Source organism: Lissotriton vulgaris, chromosome 7 (genome assembly GCF_964263255.1).
Source record: "Lissotriton vulgaris chromosome 7, aLisVul1.2, whole genome shotgun sequence".
NCBI classification, from domain to species: Eukaryota; Metazoa; Chordata; class Amphibia; order Caudata; family Salamandridae; genus Lissotriton; species Lissotriton vulgaris.
In genome coordinates this window covers 1101552265-1101563233 of record NC_141695.1, presented here as the reverse complement: position 1 = coordinate 1101563233, position 10969 = coordinate 1101552265, and positions in this window count along the sequence as shown.

The following is a 10969-nucleotide window of genomic DNA, read 5'->3' as shown; positions in this document are numbered from 1 at the left end:
AAATTACTATTCCCACTACAGTGAGTGCAACAGTAGGGAAAGCATTGGATAGCAGGAGGGTAAAAATTACTATTCCCACTCCAGTGAGTGCAACAGTAGGGAAAGTAAATACTTCATATATAAATAAAAATAAAATAAAAAATAATACCAATTACAAATTAATTAAACTACTTAACACTTTTATATAATATATTAATTAATCAATTAAAAATACAAATAAAAATTCATTAATAAAAATAATTACCTACTAATACAAATTATTTACCAATTAACAATAAATTAATTAACAATTAGAAAATAATTAAAAGTTAGATAAAATAAAAAAAAGAATTTTAAAATAGAATTACTTACAATCAAATTACTCCCCATCCTATTCCCCTATAAACCCACTACCTACTACAGAAACTAAATTAATAGAATTAACACAATTATCAATTAATCTATTAATTTAAATTAATTACCAATTATATTTAAATTAATTACCAATTATTAATTAAGTAATAATTAATTCAAAATAAATACCAATAAATAAATTAACATATTTAAATATGTATAATAAAATTACTACCCACCCTATTCCCCTATAAACCCACAACCCGCTACAGAAAATAAATTACTAAAATTAACACAATTATCAATTAATCAATTAATTAAAAATAATTACCAATTATATTTTAATTAATTACCAATTAATAATTAATTACCAATTAATTCAAAATAAATACCAATAAATAGATTAACATATTTAATTAATTATAATTAAATTACTTCCCACCCTATTCCTCTATAAACCCACAACCTGCTACAGAAAATAAATTACCAAAATTAACATCAATTAATCAAATAATTAAAAATAATTACCAATTATATTTTAATTAATTACCAATTAATAATTAATTACCAATTAATTCAAAATAAATACCAATAAATAAATAACATATTTAATTAATTATAATTAAATTACTGCCCACCCTATTCCCCTATAAACCCACAACCCGCTACAAAATTATATTACGCAAAAATGAAATACCATAAAAATAATTAATTAATATAAATAATAAAATTAATATACACTTTTCAAACATATACTAACATAAAAAACACTTTAAAAATTGATAATAACTTACTTACCTCAAATTCGATATTTTTGTAGTCTATATTCTGTCCATTCTATATTTTTGTAGTCTATATTGAGCCATCCGATATTTGTCCATTCTATATTTTTTAATTCGATATTAATGCTATCCTATTCGATATTTATGTAGTCTATATTCTGTACAGTCGATATTGTGTCCATTCTATATATTTTTTTCGATATTAATGCAAAACGATAATAAAAACTCGATATTTTGACTGTATACCGTGTTTCATGGCCTGGGAAAACTCAAGAAAACTGAGGTACAGCTTCACATCAATGAAGACATTCACCCTGTGGCTCAGCGACGCCGTAGAGTTGCTTTCCATTTACAAGAAGCAATAGAAGTAAAAGAGTTGGAAGGACTTTTAAAATATGAAATCAATGAATGTTCCACAGGCCCCCCAGGCCAGGGGTTTCACCTATAGTTCTAGTACCAAAAAAGGACAGTAGCAATGTGCATTAACGTTGAACTACAACAGGCAAACACAGCAATTGAAAGAGAGAGAAAGAGAGAGATGGTCCATACATTGTGGACATGATCATGCAATTGAAAGGAGCCAAAGTGTTTTCCCGTCTTGACCTGAACAATGTTATACGCACTTGGACCCTCATGGGTTCTGGGGGAGGTCTAAACAGGAACTACGTCATATGCGAGGAGGTGTAAGGGTATGGTTAATGTTAAGAGATAATGCACAGTGTTGGAGTGTATGCTGAGGAATAAAGAAGTATTTGATGACAGATCCAAAGTGGTGTATTTTATTTGCATTCTCCACAGCTGGGGAAGATGCTACAATGAGTGTGCACTGATAATATCTACCAAAGAACAGTGTGCACATGTTGGGCTAGCTGGCTGTAAAGTATTAGCAAATTAAGTGGCAAACGCCATTTGGATACTGTCCCAAAAACATATTTGTAATAATCCAAGGAAGAGGTTGTAGTTAAAGATGATTTATTGAGCAGCACAGCATCCAGTCCTGACACAGCAGGACACAGGTTACAACTGACTAACAGTAGAGAATGCTGTATGAGCAAAGCTCTGTTAGGAATGTAGAATTAAAAGGAAACACAACATGGCACATGCAGTTAAAGTGGTACAAGCATAAATAACATAGGCACTTAAATGTAACAGTATATAGCACACCTCCCTCATTAAATGAAAGTAACAGATGTAAGACTAAAAGAGCTAAAGACCACAACAACAAAAAACAGCTATACAAAATCTTGCAAAGAAATCGGTCTTCTTCTGATTCGCCTATCATCTTTGATTCTTGAAGCTACAGAATCAGAAAAGGAATCAGAACCACCATCAGAAGTGTAACCTCTATCAGCAATAGCATGAGGTTGGAATTTAGACACATCTTGTGTAGGACATTTAGCAACCCTGCTCGAATTCCAGACCTTGCCATCCTGAGTAACAACCGAGTTTCTGAAAACTCTTTTGATTTGAATAGGTCTGCCAAACTTACTCGTACCTTTGGTGACTAAGAAAGGTTTTAAGATTCTTACCCAATCACCAACACACAAGTCATGCTCTCTTGTTTTCCACTTCTTGTTGTACCAAACTGCAGACTTACTTTGTTTCCCACTTACTCTCTTTGCAACTTTTTTGATATCTACATTATTTTCCCCCAGAGCTTCACATTTTTCCTTGAACCACCAAGGGCACGTGTCTGACGCAGGATCCCTGCCTTTGGAGAGTTTGAACGGACTAATCTCAGTGGTGCTATGAGGAGTTATACGATAAGTCCAAAGTTTCTGTCTAATACGGTTCAGCCAATCCCCCTTTTCTTTGATAGCATCAGAGACAAAACCCTTCAAAACACGGTTGAAGCGCTCAACCTGCCCGTTCTCATGTGGCTTGTAAAGTGATGTACATATGTGTTTGATGTTACAGGATTGTAAGAACAATTTCATTTCAGCGGAGACTAACTGCACCCCATTATCTGAGACCAATACCGAAGGACAGCCTTCCCTAGCGAAAACTTCTTTGAAAAAGGAAATTACAACTTCAGAAGTGATTTTGGCTACAAATTTCACTTCTGGCCACTTAGAATGGTAGTCTACGATGACCAACGCAAAACGTGAACTTTCCGGCAACACTTGGAAGGGTCCCGAAATATCAAACGCTATCTTGCTCCACGGAAATTCTGGCCATTTCACTGTCTTAAGAGGTGGAACATGTAATTTTAACATCTTGTCACTGTTACAGCACTCATTGCATTCTCTGACAGTACGGTCTATGAATCTATCCATACCAGGCCACCAGAAATGTAACCTTATGATACGCTTCATGGCCGAGATTCCCGGATGAGTCTTGTGTGCTAATTTGAGAATAAGTTCTTGCACTCCACTTGGTGGAATACATTTTTCAGATTTGAAAAACAATCCACCTTCACACCATAACTCTTCCGCTATGTTATAAAATGGTAGCAGATCATATTCAACATTATTCTTGCTGGGCCAACCTTCTAGAAGGTATTTCTTCAGCTTAACAAATTTCTCATCCTTATTCTGGCATTCTATCCAAAACTGTTCAGAAATATCTTGATACTGGGAGGATACTAGATCTGTCAACCCTAATACAAAATCGACTTCAGTAAGACTATTCACATTGTCCACCTTACTTTCACACGGAAGACGTGACAAACAGTCAGCAGTGACATTTTTCTTCCCTGGAATATATTCAACTTTAAAATTGTACTCCTGTAGCTTGGATGAAAGACGTGCAATCCTAGCCGTCGAATTCCAACCACCACCGGCTGATAGGATATGCACCAAAGGTTTGTGGTCCGTTCTTAGAATAAACTCACTGCCCCAAATATAAATTCTATAGTGTTCAATGGCCCACACACAAGAAAGCAACTCGCGTTCAATAACCGCATATCTGCGTTCAGTTTCACTCAAAGTTCTGGAGGAGAAAGCTACATTCCATTCTGAAATACTATCTGTTTGAGATAGCACACACCCAAGACCGTACAAGCTTGCATCAGTGGTGATGATGCATTTCTTTCCAATCCTAAATGGTTTCAAAGTCGGGGAATTAACAATATCATGTTTGATATCTGTGAAAGCCTTTTCCTGTTCAGTTTCCCATACAAAATCGTTGCACTGTCTTAACAGTTTTCTTAGGGGTTCCATTTTGGTGGCAAAATTCACAACAAACTTACTGTAATATTCACACATTCCGGAGAAAGAAAGAAGTTGTTCCTTATTCTTTGGGGCTGGAGCACAGAGGATGACCTCAACATTAGATTTTTTAGGAACAAGACCTTCCCCGGACAAAGTGTGACCTAAGTATTCCACCGACTTCCTAAAAAGTTTGCATTTGTGTGCTTTGAGGTAAGGCCAGATTTTTCTAATCTTTTGCATACAATACTTAAATGTGAACTATATTCAGCCTCATTTTTTGAAAAAATCAGAATGTCATCCTGAAAGCATTTTACGAATTTATCAAGGTCCCTAAAGATTTGGAACATAACTCGTTGGAAAACAGAGGCAGCGGATGCTAGTCCAAACGGCATCCTTCTATATTGAAACAGTCCCATAGGGGTAATGAAGGCTGTATATTTCTTGGAATCTTCAGTAAGCTCAATTTGATGATACGCAGATCTAAGGTCTAAGGTGGAAAAAATCTGCGCACCATCAAACAAGGAAACTAGCTCATTAATATTAGGGAGTGGATGACAGTCTATAACAATATTAGAGTTTAAAGCTCTCAAATCAATGCAGACCCTTAATTTCTGGTCAGGTTTGCGCACCAAAACGATGGGCGAAACCCACTCTGACGATTCAATGGGCTCTATAATATTGTCTTTGAGTAGGTCATCCAACATTTCTTTTAGCTCATCCCTAACATTTAAAGGAACTCCCCTAAGCTTTTGTTTGACTGGGACAGCACCCTCTTTGAGAACAATTTTGTGTGCAAAATTTTCCAATCTTCCTAAACGGTCACAGAAAACTTTATTGAACTTTTCACTCCATGAAATAATTACATCATCCTTTCCATTAACATCAGAAACAGAATTAATCATATCTTGTTCACTACATAAAGAGATGGGATCCTTGGCACGTGGATTTAACGTGATGCCAAGTTCCCATTGGTCATGCCAACCCAGTACATTGACTCCTTTGATAGCAATATAAAGCTTAATTTGAGCTGATCTTCCTCTAAAACATAAAAGAACATTAAAGAAACCTTCAATATCGATAATATTTCCATTGAAACTTTCAGCTAAAATGTCTGAAGGTTGTAAATCAGAAATATTGCAAACACTTGTTAACTTTTCATTCAAATATTCTTTGGTAATAATTGTCCATGGAGATCCAGAATCTACCATGAGTTCAATAGCAATAGCTGAAATATGAAAAGTACATTTGGGAGATTTCTTAGTGGTTGATCCAAGAATAGAAACGACATAACCACGTTCAACTTCATGTTGTACTTCAACAACCCCAACGGAAGATACTTTTGTGGAAGCAGGAGTGACAGGTCGTCCAGAACGAGGTTGAGAATTGTACCTTCTCTCTCTACATACATTGCTAAAATGTCCTACCTTGTTACAAATATTACAAGTTCTGTTTATGGCAGGACAGCCCTGAAAGGAGGCTATATGTGATCTACTCCCACATCTGTAGCATAAAAATGATGAATTATTAGAATCAAACCTTCTATTGTTAATACCCACAGTATTTTTAAATTTAGATTGGAAAGGAACAACATTTTTTTCATCAACTTTGGGTTTAACAATACACACTTCTTCTTCAGAGTTGGATTTAACAGAGTGAGAATTAGATGTTTGTTTCACTACAATATCCATCCATTTCTCTGACATTTCTGTAGACTTAGCAATAGCTATAGTTTCTTCTAGATTAGGATCGCCTATACACCATAGCTTATCTTGAATTTTTTTGTTTTTGACATGGACAATGATCTGATCACGAATCATTTCATCTGCCATGGCACCAAAATTGCAATGTAAGGTTAATGCTCTTAGGGCAGTAAGAAAATCATCAAAGGATTCGTCTTGTTTTTGTGCTCTAGTATAGAATTTAAAGCGATTTAACGCAATGTTAGCAGTAGGTTTAAATCGTTTTTCTAACCTACCAAGAGCTTCAGTGTACACATTCACAGAGTCACCACTACTACTAGGTACAGAAAATTGAGGCAAAGTTCTAAAGATTTCCTGACCCTCAGAGCCTAAACAATGTAATAAAATGCTTTTTTTTCTTTATGCACCCATACGCTCTCCGTCAATAGCTTTCATATAATTGAAAAACTCCTCTTTCCACCTTGACCAAGGCAAAGGTGGATCGCCCTTGACTTGTAAAAACTTTGCAGGAGGATCAAACTGCATGTTGTTAATAGTAAAATGGAATACTAAAATGAATAAATAAATGAATAAAAAAAAAAAAAAAAAAAATAATAAGCACAGAATGTAAATACACAGAAAAGGTCAAATATAACAGTACTTATGCCAATTTGAAGTCAGCGTAGTCAGTAGCGTGTCAGTGGAGAAAAAGGCGAAGCTGTGGTTTTGAAAATTGTTGTGGAGAGCTTGGCGAGGTAAGTAAGTAGTGTAAATCACAAAACAATGAATGATAAAAAAAAATACAAGGTCACTAGTAAAATAGAGCTTCAAGTAAAAGAAGCGCTAGTATTGTGGGCTAAAAAACTAGATGAAACCCAAAAGAAACGAAGAAAAGCGATGAGTGGAAAGGATTTCTTCGTGAAAGTTGATCGCCGTGTAAAGTTGCTAAGCAACGAAGAAACAAAATGGAGGCACGTAATTTAGCGTGCGTGTAGACGTCCAAACAAAGCGTGCGTGATGACGCGAAGACGTTGTTTGAAGATACGGCCCAATTGTAGCGTGGTTGGTAACGCAGCGTGATTACGCGAAGGCGTTGCTTGAAACTACGGCCCAATTGTAGTTGGTTGCCAAGGAACAACGTTGAATGCGGAAATAGTTCCAGTGATGTTCAAAGCGTCATCGCTACGTATTTAATGCGATGACGAGTGAGCTGGGCAACCAATGCGTTGTCAAGGAATCAGGCAATGACGAGTGAGCGTAGTCAAGGCAGCATAAACGCTCTTGAAGAAGTCGCGTTGTTAAGGGAGCAGGAACGCTCGTGAAGAAATCGCGCTGTAAACCACCAACTTGAAAGATGCCAAAAGGGGTTTACAGGTCAGAAAAAGAAAATAAATGTCTCAAAAAACATCCAAATTGCAGGGGAACGTTGGTACAAACCAGCAGGTAGTTCAGGATGTCTTGGGTATCTTCAAAGCAGGTAGTTCAGTAGAATTTTGTAGAAATAAGTAAATACATCCAAAAATGGGTTCAAACTCCGCTCCTGTGCTGTAGATGGCTGGAGTAAAGTTGTCCTCGTCGCCAATTTTGTAATAATCCAAGGAAGAGATTGTAGTTAAAGATGATTTATTGAGCAGCACAGCATCCAGTCCTGACACAGCAGGACACAGGTTACAACTGACTAACAGTAGAGAATGCTGTATGAGCAAAGCTCTGTTAGGAATGTAGAATTAAAAGGAAACACAACATGGCACATGCAGTTAAAGTGGTACAAGCATAAATAACATAGGCACTTAAATGTAACAGGATATAACAATATTGAAAGTGAACAATCACCCTATAACTTTTATAATAGACAGTGGTGCGTTGATAAATATCATTCCAGTGAAAAAATGAACAGGCTATCTCCTATATCTCGCCTCACTCCACCAGCCACAAAGGATCATTCACAGGGACAGTGAGACACAAAACAACATAAGTGAGAGCCACTGTTCATGTTCTATTTGGGACTTCATTGAGTGCCTGTTTGCTCAGTTTTGCCACCTCTGCCTTAAATACAACCTCTTTGCTCAGTTTGAGATCACAAGCCGATTCCCATAGTTGTTTCATGGCCTGGGAAAACACAAGAACATGAAAGTACAGCTTCCCTTCAATAAAGACATTTACTTGCAGCTCATCTACAGCATGGGATTACTTTCAATTTACAAGAAGGTGTGGAGAAAGAGAAGGAAGTGCTTTTAAAGCATGACATCATCGAATGTTGCCCAGGCCCCCCGCCATGGGTTTCGCCCATAGTAGTAGTACCAAAAAAGGACAGTAGCGGAGCATAACGCATTTGTGTTGATATGTGCCGGGCAAACAAAGCCTTTGAGAGGGAGAGACACCCTGGTCCACACATCGCAGACATGATCATGCAACTGAATGGATCCAAAGTGTTTCCCCATCTTAACCTGAACAAAGGATACCATCAACTCCAGCTGGAGGAGAACTGCAGGTACATTACTACCTTTTCAACTCATGTTGTTTTTTTCTGATATAAAAGACTGAGTAATGGAATTTTTTAGCACGCGGAGATATTTCAGGACGTTATGCTGCGTAAACCAATATGTTACTCATGCTTTCAGTTACAGCGATGACATACTGGTTTTTCAGAGAACACAAGAAGAACACTATAAATTCCTTAACCAAGTGTGTCAGTGACTTGCTGATACTCTCTTCCAACATGCAAAGTGTGATCTTTACAAAACCAAACTCACATTTTTAAGCACATAGTCACTGATGAGGAAATGACTCCAGACACAGGCAAGGCGTAAGCACTATCCTTCACTTGCGCCCCCCCCCCCCCCCCCCCCCCCAGATATTACAATGCTGCGGTCCTTTCTAGGCATGGCCACTTATTGTACAAGATGCATTTGCAACTTTGCTACAGTGAGTGCCCCTTTGAGAGAATTGACAAAGTGAAATGTACTGTTTCAGTGGTCTCCGCCATGCGACCAGAGTTTCAAAGACATCAAACATGTGATTGAGAATGCAACTGAAATGGCCTACTTTGACCCAAACTTACATAACAAAATAACAGTTGATGAGAGCCCGGTAAGGCTAGGGGCAATCCTTGCTCAACACAATAGGCATCTGAAAGCTCTGAGACATACCATGACCAATGCCATTCATTCAAAAAAAAAAACGATGGATTTAGGCCCAGATCTCTGTACTGGGGTGAATGTATGACATTGTTCTGCATTCTGTCCATCACCTGTTGTTTTTTGCAATTGTCACCCCGAGTGGGACGGGTATGCTCAGACGTGAGTCCCGTGCTCTCCATGCCACTGGAATCAAGCTATCCAGGCTGATGAGGACTGAAAGCCCAAAGCCGGTCCTTGGATGCTTGTTTCCAGTCCGGGGAGAACTTGGCTTGTCAGTTCGGGCTGGACTGTTCCCATGGGGCACAGGGTCAAGACTGATTTGCATATGGCTGGATTCAAACTGGAATGGCATGGTGGGCAAAAAAACGATGGATTTAGGCCCAAATCTCTGTACTGGGGTGAATGCATGACATTGTTCTGCATTCTGTCCATGACCATTTGTTTTTTGCAATTGTCACCCCGAGTGAGACGGGTATGCTCAGACGTGAGTCCCGTGCTCTCCATGCCACTGGAATCCAGCTATCCAGGCTGATGAGGGCTGGAAGCCCGAAACCGGTCCTTGGATGCTTGTTTCCAGTCCAGGGAGGACCTGGCTTGGCAGTTCAGGCTGGACTGTTCCCATGGGGCACAGGGTCAAGACTGATTTGCATATGGCTGGATTCAAACTGGAATGGCATGGTGAGCAAAAAAACAATGGATTTAGGCCCAGATCTCTGTACTGGGGTGAATGTATGACATTGTTCTGCATTCTGTCCATCACCTGTTGTTTTTTGCAATTGTCACCCCGAGTGAGACGGGTATGCTCAGACATGAGTCCCATGCTCTCCATGCCACTGGAATCAAGCTATCCAGGCTGATGAGGGCTGAAAGCCGGGAACCGGTCCTTGGATGCTTGTTTCCAGTCCAGGGAGGACCTGGCTTGGCAGTTCGGGCTGGACTGTTCCCATGGGGCACAGGGTCCAGACTGATTTGCATATGGCTGGATTCAAACGGGAATGGCATGGTGAGAAAAAAAACAATGGATTTAGGCCCAGATCTCTGTACTGGGGTGAATGTATGACATTGGTCTGCATTCTGTCCATCACCTTTTGTTTTTTGAAATACCATTCAAAGCCTGTCTGGAACAGAGCTGCCTATTCTCAGCTGGAGAAGGAGAGTCTGGCTGCAGTGTAGGCCTGTGAATATTTTCATGTTTTCCTCTATGGAAAATGTTTAACTGTTATGAGAGCCCATCAGGCATTGCTTACAATTTTTGGAAACCGAAGTCTAAGATGCCCCCTTGCATCGAGAGTTAGGGGTTCAGACTGCACGAGTACGATTATGATATCATACATAAACCAGGGAAGGATCAAAACCCAGCAGATTACTTTTCAGCTGGTGCCGCTACATCATCACAGTGCAATATCCAAAGTATCCGAAGTCTATCTCAACTTTATTGTGAGTTCCAAGACACTAGTGGGTCTGTCTGTTGAACAAAACATTGCTATCAACCAAGTTATAAATGTGTACAGGAGTTAGCAATCGCCCAAGAAGGTGTAGTACTGCGAGCGTAAAAAATCGTCATGCCTGGAAGTCTAAGACTGCGGGTCATCGAGCTGGCCCATGAAGGACCCCATGTTATTTTGGCCACCAAGACAGCCTTAAGATAGCGAGTGTGGTTCCCTCGGTTGATGAGCGAGTTGAGAAGGAACGGAAGGCGCGCCACATTTGCAATTGTTTGTCCCCCCAAGATGACGCAGCATCCAGTAACAATGTCTGACCTCGCTGCCCAGAGAACGTTGCAGCTTACCTTTTTGGGCCTTTAGGAAGTGGAAACTATCTCATGGTGGTCATAGATGAGTATTCATGTTTTCATTTGATGGAAGACCTATCTTCGGCAACCC